The following is a 12,714-nucleotide window of genomic DNA, read 5'->3' on the forward strand; positions in this document are numbered from 1 at the left end:
CTCGAGAAAGAGATTGAAAGCACTTCTGAGTGGGACCTAGCAGGAAAAGCAGCAGAGGGGCTTCTCAGGAATGAAACAGGGATTTGTGCCTGAATGGCCGATAAACTCAGCAAAGTGAGTTGAAGGAAGAGGAGGTTCAAGAAAATGTACACTAAGTGTTTCTTGAATTCTTAGGAAATTTACAGGCTTTCTAGGTGGTCTGTTATAGTTCCAGTCACTGGAGGCATTGAACTAAGGGACTTCCTACCATCACACTAATAAAATGTCAGGCCACAGATTCAAAGTATCTTGTAGCCCAAATGCCTCAAGTTCTCCACTTGACTTTTTCTATACCTCCAGGGTATAGAAACTTGGCCTGATGTCACCTCTTCCTACACTTTGTGATAAATTAGAATGCCTTTTGGGGCAAGGACAGCTCTTATGTGTTGTCTTCGGTGAGAATAAATGTAGCCAACATGACAAGAAAGGGATAATTTGTACCCTGAAATGATTCTACTTTAAATTTGAAACCCACTATTATGTCACTATATATTATTGCTATGCATAAAGGATTTTTATGAGACTGTTTTCAAAAGGATTGCTCAGCAACTAGATCCATCAGATCTGTAAATTGCAAGTGAATGCGAGGCTCTGATTGATTGAGGCATGACAATTATGTAGCAAGTAGTGGCAAGCTGTCTACCAAGATGGGGTATACCCACATGCACTGTAACACTCCAGTGAGGTGCCTCATTACAACTTTCAAAACTGGTCATTTTCCCCAACACACCTTATTGAGATGACCAGCAGGAAGAAATGTTGATTCTAGCATTGTTTGCTTTTTCATGGGCCAAGTGGACATTGAAGGCAAAGAAGAGAAAGAAGAACAGATCTGTCGGTTGCTGGGCAAGTTTGATTTGAATGGGGCTGTAGAAGCAAAAACCATTCACTTGTTATTGGAGGACTGTTCCCTGTTCACTCCAGGACTGTCCCAGCAAATACATCTATTTTGGAATGAGGATCAGCAAAATGTGAAGGGTAAGCAATTCTTTTTGTCTTTTTCTGGCATCAGTCCCAGGTCGTGGGGGTGAAGGAGCATTGGGTGTGGGCTCAGAGGCTAGCACTGGAGTCCTGACTGTTTATTTGACTCAATATAGGTGCTTCCTGTTTCTGGGCTTCAGTTTCTCCAAGAGGGACACTCATCCTGCCAGGCATTTAAAAAAAATTACTTCTTGGTACTTATCCAAATATTCACTTAATTTATATATAGTGGGTTTTTTTTTTTTTTTTAGTAAATGAAAGCTTATTACCAGTGGGAGATGTAGATTCAATTTTTTTTTTTTAAAGATTATTTATACAAGCACTGGGTACAGTCAGAAGCACGGGAGGGTGAGAGAATCCACCAGAGCCACAGCGGGGAGCAGAACAGGCAGACTGACAAAGTACACTGCTGAGGGGAGCAGCAGGAGTGGCAGGAGAGGTCTGCGCACCATGTGGGGCCCTTGCCAGCGGCTGGGGATCCAACCGGCACTGCAGAGGCCGCGAGCAGCTTCGCAGCCCAGCACTCAACCACTGCGCCACTAGGGGAGGCCCAATTTATATATAGTTTTTTTTTTTTTTAAATAGAGGCATGTTTTTTATTTATTTGTTTGCTTGTTTGTTTGTTTGTTTATACATGCACTGGGTACAGTCAGGTGCGCAGGAGGGTGAGAGAATTCACCAGAGCCAGAGCGGGGAGCAGAGCAGGCAGAAGGACCGAAGTACACTGCTGAGGGGAGCAGAGGGCGGCAGGAGAGGTCTGCGCGCCATGTGGGACCCTCCTCCTGTGGCCGGGGAGCAGCCGGGGATCGGCGCCGCAGAGACCGTGGGCAGCTTCGCAACCCAGCGCTCAACCGCTGCACCACCGGGGAGGCCCCAATTTATATATAGTTTTAATTATAGTATGGAGCTATGTATATTAGCTGTTTTCTTAGTATTATATGCTTAAGAGGCCAAACAAGAAAAGCTTGCTTTCAAATGGATCTTTTCCTATGTCCACACCTTAAAAAGCAAAAAGACAGGCTTTGTGTCATCTATAGAACATTGCTCCTCAGAGAATGTTCTGTAGACCAGCGGCTTCAGCATCACCTAAGAGCTTGTTAGAAACATAGACTCAAAAGCTGCATCCCATATCTGCTGAATCAGAATCTGCATTTTGACAAGTCATCCTGATGATTCAAGTATACAGTAAGGTGTTTTGGTTTAAAAGCAGTATTGCAGAATAATGCAGTGTGGCATTTTGATTGTGAATTACTAGACTAAGATCTCAAGTGAAAACATAATGTGGGAATGCTGATTTATTTCTGAGCTAATGTTCAGGGCAAGATTCCTATTCTCTTCACTCCAGAATTGCCACAAGTGGAAATGAGATCCGTGACTGATAATATGAATTTGCCAAGAATCCATTGTGTGAAAGATTAACACAGGCACGAAACACACAGACACACACACACACTCACAAACACTTTGGTGTGTAAAGAATGTCAGAAATCACAAGAAAGGAGAATAACTTCCCTCTATCCTACTACCATAACAAAGCAACTCTTTTCATTTCTCTGTATTCTTTTTTAGCTCTTTCTATAAATTCAACCATAGCTTTTGCATATTCATGACCATGGGCTCAATTTTATATCAGGCACTTTATATATAGGGTAAGCATTTCTATGATGCACCATGCTGATTATGGTTGTAAATACAGGCATAAAAATTTTTATTCAATTAAATATTCGCCAATGACAACTCTTTTCTTTTTATCAAATTTCATGCTATATATTTGAAATACTATTCAAGAGATGGAGAAACTGTAATGTTTGTTAAAAGGAAAGGTTGCAATCAGTCTCTCTTTTCTGGACCTAATTCTTACCATTCTTAGAGTGAAACAAAGGGAGGAGAGAAGAGAAGCATTTCTACTCACAGCTACATTACTGCAGAATCAATTCATTATTTACCACACAAGTTTTCATTGTTTCAATCCCTAAAAATGTTAAATGAAAACAAGAGTTTGTCATAACATAGTACAAAAATATTTTGTGAATAGAATTACTTAATTTGTGACTTCCTTGCCCTTCACCCAGAAGTTTCAATGGGAAATTCTAAAGTTTATCTCCCTAGCAAAGTTAGATGGAAATGCCAATATACATATTTTTATTAAAAATTAACCTCCGGGGCCTCCCTGGTGGTGCAGGACTTAAAGACACAGCGCTATCAAGCTATCGCCAGCCACTGCAGCATGAGTTCGAACCCCAGCAGGCCAGGAGCTACACACATGACACAGCAGACCTCTCCTGTCTCACCCGCTGCTCCCCTCAGCAGTATATTTCAGTAGATCTGGCTGTTCTGCTCCCCACTCTCTGGTAAATCCTCTCACCCCCGGTACCTCCGGCCTCCATCCCAGTTCTTGTATGCATAAATAAATCTTTAGAAAAAACCCTTATAAAAATATTATTAAAAAATAACCTTATAAAATTTGGCATATTTACCGTGTTTGCAACGGTGATGAGAGTATTTCCTATTTTTAAATTCACAGGGTAAGGGATATTTTGATTTCCCTATGTAGCCCACCTGCTTATTTAATTTTTTGAGCAGTCTGATAGTTGCTTAATATCTTGCCCAGGAAATTTAATTGTAATCAGTAAGAAGCCTGAGTTGTCTTTGAAGGAGCATTTCAGTATTGCTTCTGAGAAGTTCTTGATGTTTTGTGTGAAGCTTTTTCATTGTGATCCAGGGCAGCTGAAAAGCCCTGGTCCTAAATGTGGGTCAGAAATGTGGGTATACCCACTTGTGGTGGGCATTCTGCTCATCTCCCACCCTGATTTACCCGAAACCCAAGTGTTTACCTATGTGGGATACAGGGCTAAAACTTCCCAGCCTAAGCACCCCTATATATTTTGGATATTTAATTACATTTCATATCTAAAACCTTTTGTACATTTTCTTCAATATGAAAGATATTCAATTCATCTTTATCCATAACTGTCTGTGGTCTTTCCTACCTACCCAACCCCAATGTTCTCCAAGCCTCTCAACACTGTTCTTTCCCTGCCAATGGGAGTCTCCTCCCAGGAGGGCAGTGAGGTGGTATTCAGGAGCCAGGTGGGGCCTAGCCTGATAATAATCTCATTGTGGCATCTTTAGTCTCACCTATAATGGATCTAGAAATTCTGGTTGGAGTTTGGAGGAGTCTCATTCTGAAACCCCACAATTTTAACAAGATACTGGTTTGGGTTTGCCATAAGCAAAAGTCTACAGAAGAGGAAAACCAATGTTTTGGAAAATGTTGGCAGCAGAGAAAGACAGTGAAGTGAGATGCAAAGGGAGTATTTCAACTCTTGTTTTGGTTGATCTAAACTAAGGATTTAGAGAAATTTTCAGAAGGAAAAATAGTATATATTGTACAATATTGTGATTAACATGTGGGAATTAACCAATGGAAAAAATCATCCTATATCCCATCCTTTCAGTAATTATCCTAGGCTCATTTTCCCTGTTGATAGTTATTCAAATAGTCATATAATTTATATGTAGTTTTAATTATATAGTATGAAAATAACTTTGTATATAGCCTATCTCACTTAATATTAAATGCATGCTACTATGTAATTTCACTAATTATAGTTTTTATTGATGGGAAATGTTCCCCTCAAGTCATTGTACCATACTTTATTATGCAATGCCTATGTTCTTTTCCATTTATCAATATTAGAAATAATTCTCTAATGAAAAATAAGAGCTGCTTGAACCCTTCAAATTTGCTATGTCATTTGTGAAATATTAACATAAGCAGACAAGTGAGGTGCTTGCTGAGGCTTTGGCAAAATGCTCTCAGCACCATCCCCCCAAGTTGTTTCCTTCCCCCAAAGATCTACCTACTTACTGATGCCTAACAGAAACCCAATTTCCTTTGTAGGTTTAATTTTTGGGGCTTCCGTTGGATGAAAACCATAATCCACACACTCAAGTAGATTAATGAGAGGAAGGATATTTTGTCCAAAATCACTTTGGGCTATCAAATATTTGATATCTGTTCTACCATCTCCAATCTATAGCAGCAGCTTTGGTTTTCCTCAGAGGGCAGGAAGAAAACAAGTCCAATTGTAGAAACAGCATTGGAGCATTTCTGGCAGGAATTGTTAGAGCAGGCGGATCATCCCTATTGGTTGCTACTTTGAGAATTCTAGGGCTGTGTTATTTACCTCAGGTATCTCTAATATTGTATTGGGTACTAACTTTTAAATAAATATAGATTACGGTTGTGGAAATTGCACCAAATAGTAAGGTGCTCAGGTGAGCTAAGATAAGGTGCAGCAACAAATGCATAGTGAGGTTGTCAATAGCCATAATCCCTCTATCCTGTCCACCCTCTGAGGAAATGTGACTGGATGCCTGCTTAGCAGTGATTACAGATTCTCCTATATCCCCTTGGATCCTGATTTAAGTTTTTGCTTGAGGTGGTTACCTGTGATTTGTATGTTCACCTGTCACTAGATGCTACATTAGCTCTACCTGAAACATGGAAAGGTGATTGAGAAGTGCTTGTTGGTTGGTTGAAGTTGTTATAACACACTCATTTTGTTTTCAACTTATGATAGTGCTTGTTGTTCACCACAGTTTTGTTCATGCAACTAACATCCTGATATGGACCCGGGAATCTGAGATACTCATATACAGATTATATTAAATTTGCAGACATAACACATTTCAACATAAGGATAGATGATATCGGGAAGAATGGATTATTAAGAAAATATAAATAAGGCTCTATAATTATTTCTAAAGAAATACACTAGTGGTCATTAGAAAATCGGTTATCAGGATCTATTTAATGTGATTGATGATTAAGTTTCTTTGTGTTACTGAAGTAATGGAAGAATTTGAAATAGTTGTAAGAAGCAGAGATTACATAGTGTTTCTTATAAAGCTGCAAATACAAATATAGGAGAAACACAGCACAACTGAGAAATGGAACCAAGAAGAGGGGTTAGGTGTCAGCTCTGATGCCTTAGGTGTGGATGTCACTGTGGTCCAGGCACCTGTTAGACACCTCTAGATAGGTTTTGTCATTTAAATCTTTGTACACTGCAAAGAAGGTAAAAGAAATCTTCTCTGTGACACTTTCACATTTGTCATTTCATTTAAAATAAAATGAGCAACTTTAAGATGTCAATATCGTTACCCTGATTTCACACCTGGTGAAAATGATGTTCAGAAGGTTTATGTAACTTGTTCACAATCTTACACTGATAGATGATGTAATCAGAACCAGAAATCAGCTGCCTCTGCTGATTAGGGTTTTTGCATTCTTTGGATAAATACCAAGAAGTGGAATCACAGGACCAAACGGCATATCTATTTTTAATATATTGAGAGGCATCTTCATACTGGTTTCCATAGGGCCTGGACTAGTTTCTTGGTGTTTTTTGTTTGTTTGTTTGTTTGTTTGTTTTTTGATACGAGCCATTCTCATGGGAGGGAGGTAGACTCTTTGTGGTTTTGATTTGCATTTCCCTGGTCATAAATGTTGAACATTTTTTTCATGTGCCTGTATGTCATTTGCATGTCTTCTTTGGAGAAGCAACAGGAGGACTTTGATGTGCAGGGCTATAGCTCTGAACATTTAGAAAAGAAGCTGGGTCCCTGGGCACTCAGTGTAAAATGACTCCTAAGCAAGTGCTGGGAAGTTAAGAAGGAGCCCCATCATTCACCAGACAGCTGAACTTCTTACCCTTGCTGAAATACTAGTTCTAAGTGAGCAGAACTATAGGACTTTTGATATTCTAGTTTAGTGTTTACTGCAGAGTGACCTGCGGTGTCACAGTAAAATGATAGCACAGTGGAGAGCACTGGCCATTTAATCTTTCATGTGAGTCTTGCTTTTATGGTAGCAATAAACTTATATAGACTCATACATATTCACAAATGCACACATATACACAAGTACACAGACATGCACAAAAGGTCACACACACACAATTCACATATACACACACACTCGCACATACACATACACATGTGACACCAATTCCTCCCCTTCTGGGTCCATTGTCAAGCAGCTCTTGAATACTTTGTGACAGGACATAAAAATAATAATGTATCAGCATTTGTCACTGCCCGACCACAGTGCTCCTGCATTTTATTTCTGTGGCCTAGAGCTGCTCTAAAACAGTAGTTCCCAATCACATGTAGCTTTTAAAGTTTAAATTAATTAAGATAAAATAAAATTAAAACTCACTTCCTTAAACAAATCAGCCACACTCAAATGCTCAGCAGCCACAGGTACTAGCAGCACAGTCAAAGAAGAGTTCTACCCTTTCAGATATAGACCCCAAGTGTAGTGTACAAACCCTCTTCTCCCATTAGCAGGAACAGATTTATCAAATTATCCCTTCCCTAGAGTCCTGTGGACACAGGGCCTTGTCTGAGTGGTCAAGGTAGAAAGCTAGTTTTAGAATTAGCTTTGCATATATAGAACCATCCACAAGACTTCTAGCAATCTTGCTCCTTGGGATCCATGAGCTATAGAGTCTTTGTCTATTATCTTTGCCCAGCTATACTAGATTTCCCCTGATAACACAAAAGTTCCATAGAAATCCAGACAGGAGCTCTTTCAGCCTCATAAGTGATGGGGACGAGGGTTTTGTTACATGTGTTCTGTGGGTCTTTCCTAGCTCCCCCACTCATTGTGTACCCATCTGTGCTGTTCTGGGACCCAGAAGGACGTTTGTCAGGGAGAATCCTTAAGCTGCTTCCACTGCATCCCCTGTGCCAATGGCCATATTACGCGGGAACCAGGTAAAGATGGTTGCTTTTTCTATTAGTTTAAACATGTTTTGTGAAGGTGGGCCTTGGAGTCTTTTAAAGATGCTATGGTTGGGTGAAGGACTCACAAACATGAATTTAAGAAAGGAAAATACAAAGCAAATTATATAAAGTGAGAAATAGGAATAAATGGATTTATAAAGTCTTTAAAATTTTTTCCGTTTCTGAAATAGATTAAACACTGATTTTGTTCATAATTAGGGAAAAAAGTGCTCACTTTGGCAGCACATATACTAAAATAGGGAAAAAAGCTATATGTTCTACCAAATTATCTCTAACCTGGAACTACATGATCTAGTATTCTACCCCTAAGACAACTGGCTATGACATACTACTCAAGGAATGTAGGACAGATGAATTCTACAACTACTGCTCTATGAATTCTTCAGTACAATTGCTAAATTCTGTTCTTTGTGACCAGGATTTTAGTTAGACTTGGTTTGCTTAGTCTGGTGTAACTTGTTGGAGCAGGTTTATTTTTATCATTATCTTCTGCTAAAGGTAACACAAATTGTATTTGCCTTTTGCCAAAAGACCTTCATTAACAATTAATTAAAAAGAGTTTTTTTAAAATACAAAATTTTTCCAAAATGGAAAAAAGCACCACGTCTCCCCTACAAATCCCAGATCCCTCATGGCTTGGTGCCTGCAGAATTACACTGAGGGAAGTTCAGTCCAACATTCGGAAGGGACCAAAGGGGATTCCACTCTTTCTCTGCATCTTTTACCGAACATTTAAGAGATCCATTTCATAGTCAGGCATCATCTCATTTCAAATAACTTTTTTTATGTCCCAATATTCTCCTTAGCGTCGCCAAATCTTTTCTCAACCCTAGTCAACATGGTTGTTATTTTTGTTACCCTTCATCTTAACCTCAGTTCTTCTTTTTGTATTTTCTCAAATCTGTATCAGGAGGGTTGGGATGTAGCAGCTCAGTGGACTAAGACAATAATTATCTTCAGTAGGCAAAGTTGATGTTGAATCAAGACTCAAAATACTCATATTTTTTATTTTATTTTTTTTTATTTTTTTTTAATTTTATTGTTATATTCCCCATACAATTGCAGCCCCCCCATTCTGACCCCAATCCCTCCCCTCCCACCCCCGCCCCCGCCCCCCTAAAAGTGTCTCTGGTTCATAGTTTTTTGTTGATTTTGATTTTCACTTTCTTATAGTTATTCATTTTCCTGGTCCCTTATTTAAGTTTTCTAGATTCATATTTTAGGGCCTCCTTAGTGGCGCAGCGGTTGAGCGCTGGGTTGCGAAGCTGCCCGCCACCTCTGCGGCGCCGGTTCGATCCCCGGCTGCTCCCCGGCCACGGAGGAGGGTCCCACATGGCGCGCAGACCTCTCCTGCCGCCCACTGCTCCCCTCAGCAGTGTACTTCGGTCCTTCTGCCTGCTCTGCTCCCCGCTCTGGCTCGGTGAATTCTCTCACCCTCCCGCGCTTCTGACTGTACCCAGTGCTTATATAAACAAAAAACAAAACAAACAAATAAGTAAAAAGAAATAAGACATGCCTCTAGAAAATTAAAAAAATAAATAAATAAACAAAATACTCATATTTTAACCAAGCTTTTCCCTGTCCCAAGTTCCTTGGTTGTTTCACCTCAGTAACTTGAATTGTCCCATTTATGGAAAAGCATTTGTGACTTGTTCATAGCTTTATGAGAATAAGTATCTTCCTTCTCATTTAGATAATTGGGAAGAGAAAGAAAGAGGCATCTTGTTGAAAACAGCAATGCAGGAATAGCTGATACAAAGAAGGGAGACGGAATTTTCCAAAAGGGTAAATAATTTTTTTATTTTTATTTTTATTTTATTTTATTTTTTTTTAAAGAAAGGCTTTTTTGTTTAGTTTTATTTATTTATTTATTTTTAAAGATTTATTTATTTATTTATACAAGCACTGGGTACAGTCAGAAGTGCGGGAGGGTGAGAGAATTCACCAGAGCCAGAGCGGGGAGCAGAGCAGGCAGAAGGACCGAAGTACACTGCTGAGGGGAGCAGCGGGCGGCAGGAGAGGTCTGCGCGCCATGTGGGACCCTCCTCCTGTGGCTGGGGAGCAGCCGGGGATCGAACCAGCGCCGCAGAGGCCGCGGGCTGCTTCGAAACCCAGCGCTCAACCGCTGTGCACCAGGGAGGCCCAAGGGTAAATAATTTTCAATCTGTAGTTATCTTCACACTTTAAGTCCACTTTATCATTCCTTTCTCCCCTGAGATATTGTCGATATTCTTTATAAAGGAATTTCAGTGAGTACTAGACTAGGCCTTTGGGTAAGTCACAGCTAATGGGGACACGGGATTTCCCTGCGGTTAGTTCTCTGTTCTTTGTTCATTAGGTCAAAGAGAGATAAACAATGTGGTAAAGACTATTGGTCAAGTGCACAAAAGAGTGAATGTGTGCTGGAAGAGGTGGAATACCTTGCTTATCATCAGGCCCTGGGATTCACGCTTGTCATTCTCTTTGTCTTTGGAGCTCCCATGGTCTTGGCTGTCATAGTTGTATATGTGATACACAGGCACACTCCACTGGTGAATGCCAATGACTGGGAGCTGAGCTTTCTCATCCAGATTTCTCTTGTCATCATCACTCAACTCTTCCATGCTTTTCACTGGGGAGCCAAACAAACTGGTCCTGCATGGTCCCCCAGGTCACTCTGGCACTGGGCTTTTCTCTTTGTCTGTTTTGCATTCTTGGGAAGACTGTATCACTGTTTTTAGTCTATAGAATTTCCAAATCCCAAACCTGAATTCTGTCCATCTGGTCACTTTATTGGAAAATCATTATGCTAATCTCTGTTCTAGTTGATAACGGTATATGCACAACCTACTTGGTATTGGAACCTCCAAGGGTGTACAAGAACATGGAATCTCAAAGTACAAAGATTATTCTGGAATGTGATGAAGGTTTATACAATTTTTAAATTCTCTGTTTGGGATTGATGTCTTCCTTGCCTTGCTCTGCCTTTTTACAACATTTGTGGCTTGCCAGTTGCCAGATAATTACTATGAAGGGAAGTGCATCACCTTTGGGATGCTGGTCTTTTTCATCATCTGGATCTCTTTTGTCCCTGCTTACTTGAGCACCAAAGGCAAATTCAAAGAGGCAGTGGAAATATTTGCAATCTTGGCACCTACGGTTTGTTCGGTTGTATATTTACTCCTAAGTGCTTCATTATTTTGCTGAGGCCAAAGAGGAACACTGATGAGACTGTTGGTGGAAGAATCCTGGCTGTCAATAAAAGCAACCAACTGACTTCAGCCTCTGTGAGCAGTGAGCTTAACAATACACTGGTGTGGAATATTCTAGATGACTAAGGGTATGAGTTACACTTGTCCTTCAAAGCCTCAGTGGTGACATGGCTCAACATTCCCTCTCAGGCTACTCTGCAGCAACTTTCTGATGCTCTGGAGAAATACTGGGGATTTGGGTTCTGGTAGTGTTGCCTTAGCCTTGTGAGTGTCATCTTATACTGTAAGATACCATTTTGTGTGAATAAGAATACCTGTTACTATTGAAATTGTAAATCTCTTCATTCAAACATTCCTTAATATTTTGGTAAAAGGGGTAGATATTAGAGTGTAGGATAAGCATAAGTAATCCAGGAAATGATGGATAAAGATTAGGTTCTTGAATTCATTTTTCTTATACCATGAGTGTTTTATCTAGAAACTTACATTAAACAAGGTCTCATTGTGGGTACCAAAAGAGACATCTTATCCTACATCCTATTACTAGCTCTCTGACTAAGGTAGGAATACTTTCCCTTAGATCTGGGCATTTGGTAAGAGAATTTATGTTTCAAAGGACTCTAGAGCATACAGAGAATACTGAAGAAACTGAGATGTGAACAAAATCCAGTTCCTTCCTGAATTCATATTGGGAATAGGTGAGCTTCTTCCAGAAGGAAGCCAAACCTTCCTGCTTTGTATTTTCCTGGAGGAGAAAAGGTGGTAAAATATTTGTTTTTCAAAACATTCTTCTGCTGGAAAAATAGAAATGAAAGGAATTAAGATTTTAGAAAGCAGTTAATTAAGTTCATTACATAATGAATACTCACAAGCGAAAAAAAAAAGCAAATGTTTACTTGGAGCAGATATTAGAATGCAATGTCTTTTAGGATAAAATTAAATGATAGATATTTGCTGATTATTCAGAATTAACTGGACTGTTAAACAAATATTTTCAACATTCTTCCAGATGGGAAAATTTAAAAATGACATATATATGTGTGTGTTTAGTTACATCACAGCATGGAGAGTAGGGAAATCCTTTCTTTACTTGATATAGGGTGGACAGTGGAAAAGAGAGGATGGTTTGTCAAATAATAGGGAATAAGAATCTGAGTCAATTTCTTGTTCATTTATATATAAACTCCTTTAGTGTTCTCAATGATCTTCTTGGGATTAAAATAAAGTTGAAAGATGGCTCATGTGAAATGACTTGTTTTACTTTCATGGTCAAAATATTCCAATTTCAGAATAAATCCATTTCTTTTCTAAGATGTTGGTTATTGAACATATGGTCTCTAAAAAGATAGTCCTGGTAGTCCATCTGTGCAATATCAAAGACTTCATCATCTTCATACCATAAAAATAAAATATCACTGAATTTACATGTTTAATGCTTTTAGTGCTTACTTACAACTTTAAAATTTTAAGATGCAACTTTTATCTAAAATTCTCTAAAGTTATCACATTGATTTGGTACACATGCATTGTTGAGAACTGATTTATGGTAGAGATATTGAATAATATGTGATTGTCAAAAGATTATGGCTTTATTATTGATTAATTAATTACTGTAATTAATCACTATAATTAATTACTTATTAAGTATTAAAATATTTCCAATAACATTGGAAGATAATTTCTTTTT

At 39.1% G+C, this 12,714-nt stretch overlaps 1 pseudogene across 1 annotated transcript; it reads left to right on the plus strand.

Annotated features, from left to right (window-relative positions):
* The first annotated feature begins 824 nt into the window (after positions 1–824).
* LOC311170181 (vomeronasal type-2 receptor 1-like) lies at positions 825–11,153 on the plus strand (annotated as a pseudogene). Its single transcript has 3 exons — positions 825–1,017; positions 7,683–7,806; positions 10,175–11,153. The product of its transcript is annotated as a vomeronasal type-2 receptor 1-like (transcript).
* Positions 11,154–12,714: the final 1,561 nt, after the last annotated feature.

This window comes from Talpa europaea (genome assembly GCF_964194135.1).
Source record: "Talpa europaea genome assembly, chromosome: 4".
NCBI classification, from domain to species: domain Eukaryota; kingdom Metazoa; phylum Chordata; class Mammalia; order Eulipotyphla; family Talpidae; genus Talpa; species Talpa europaea.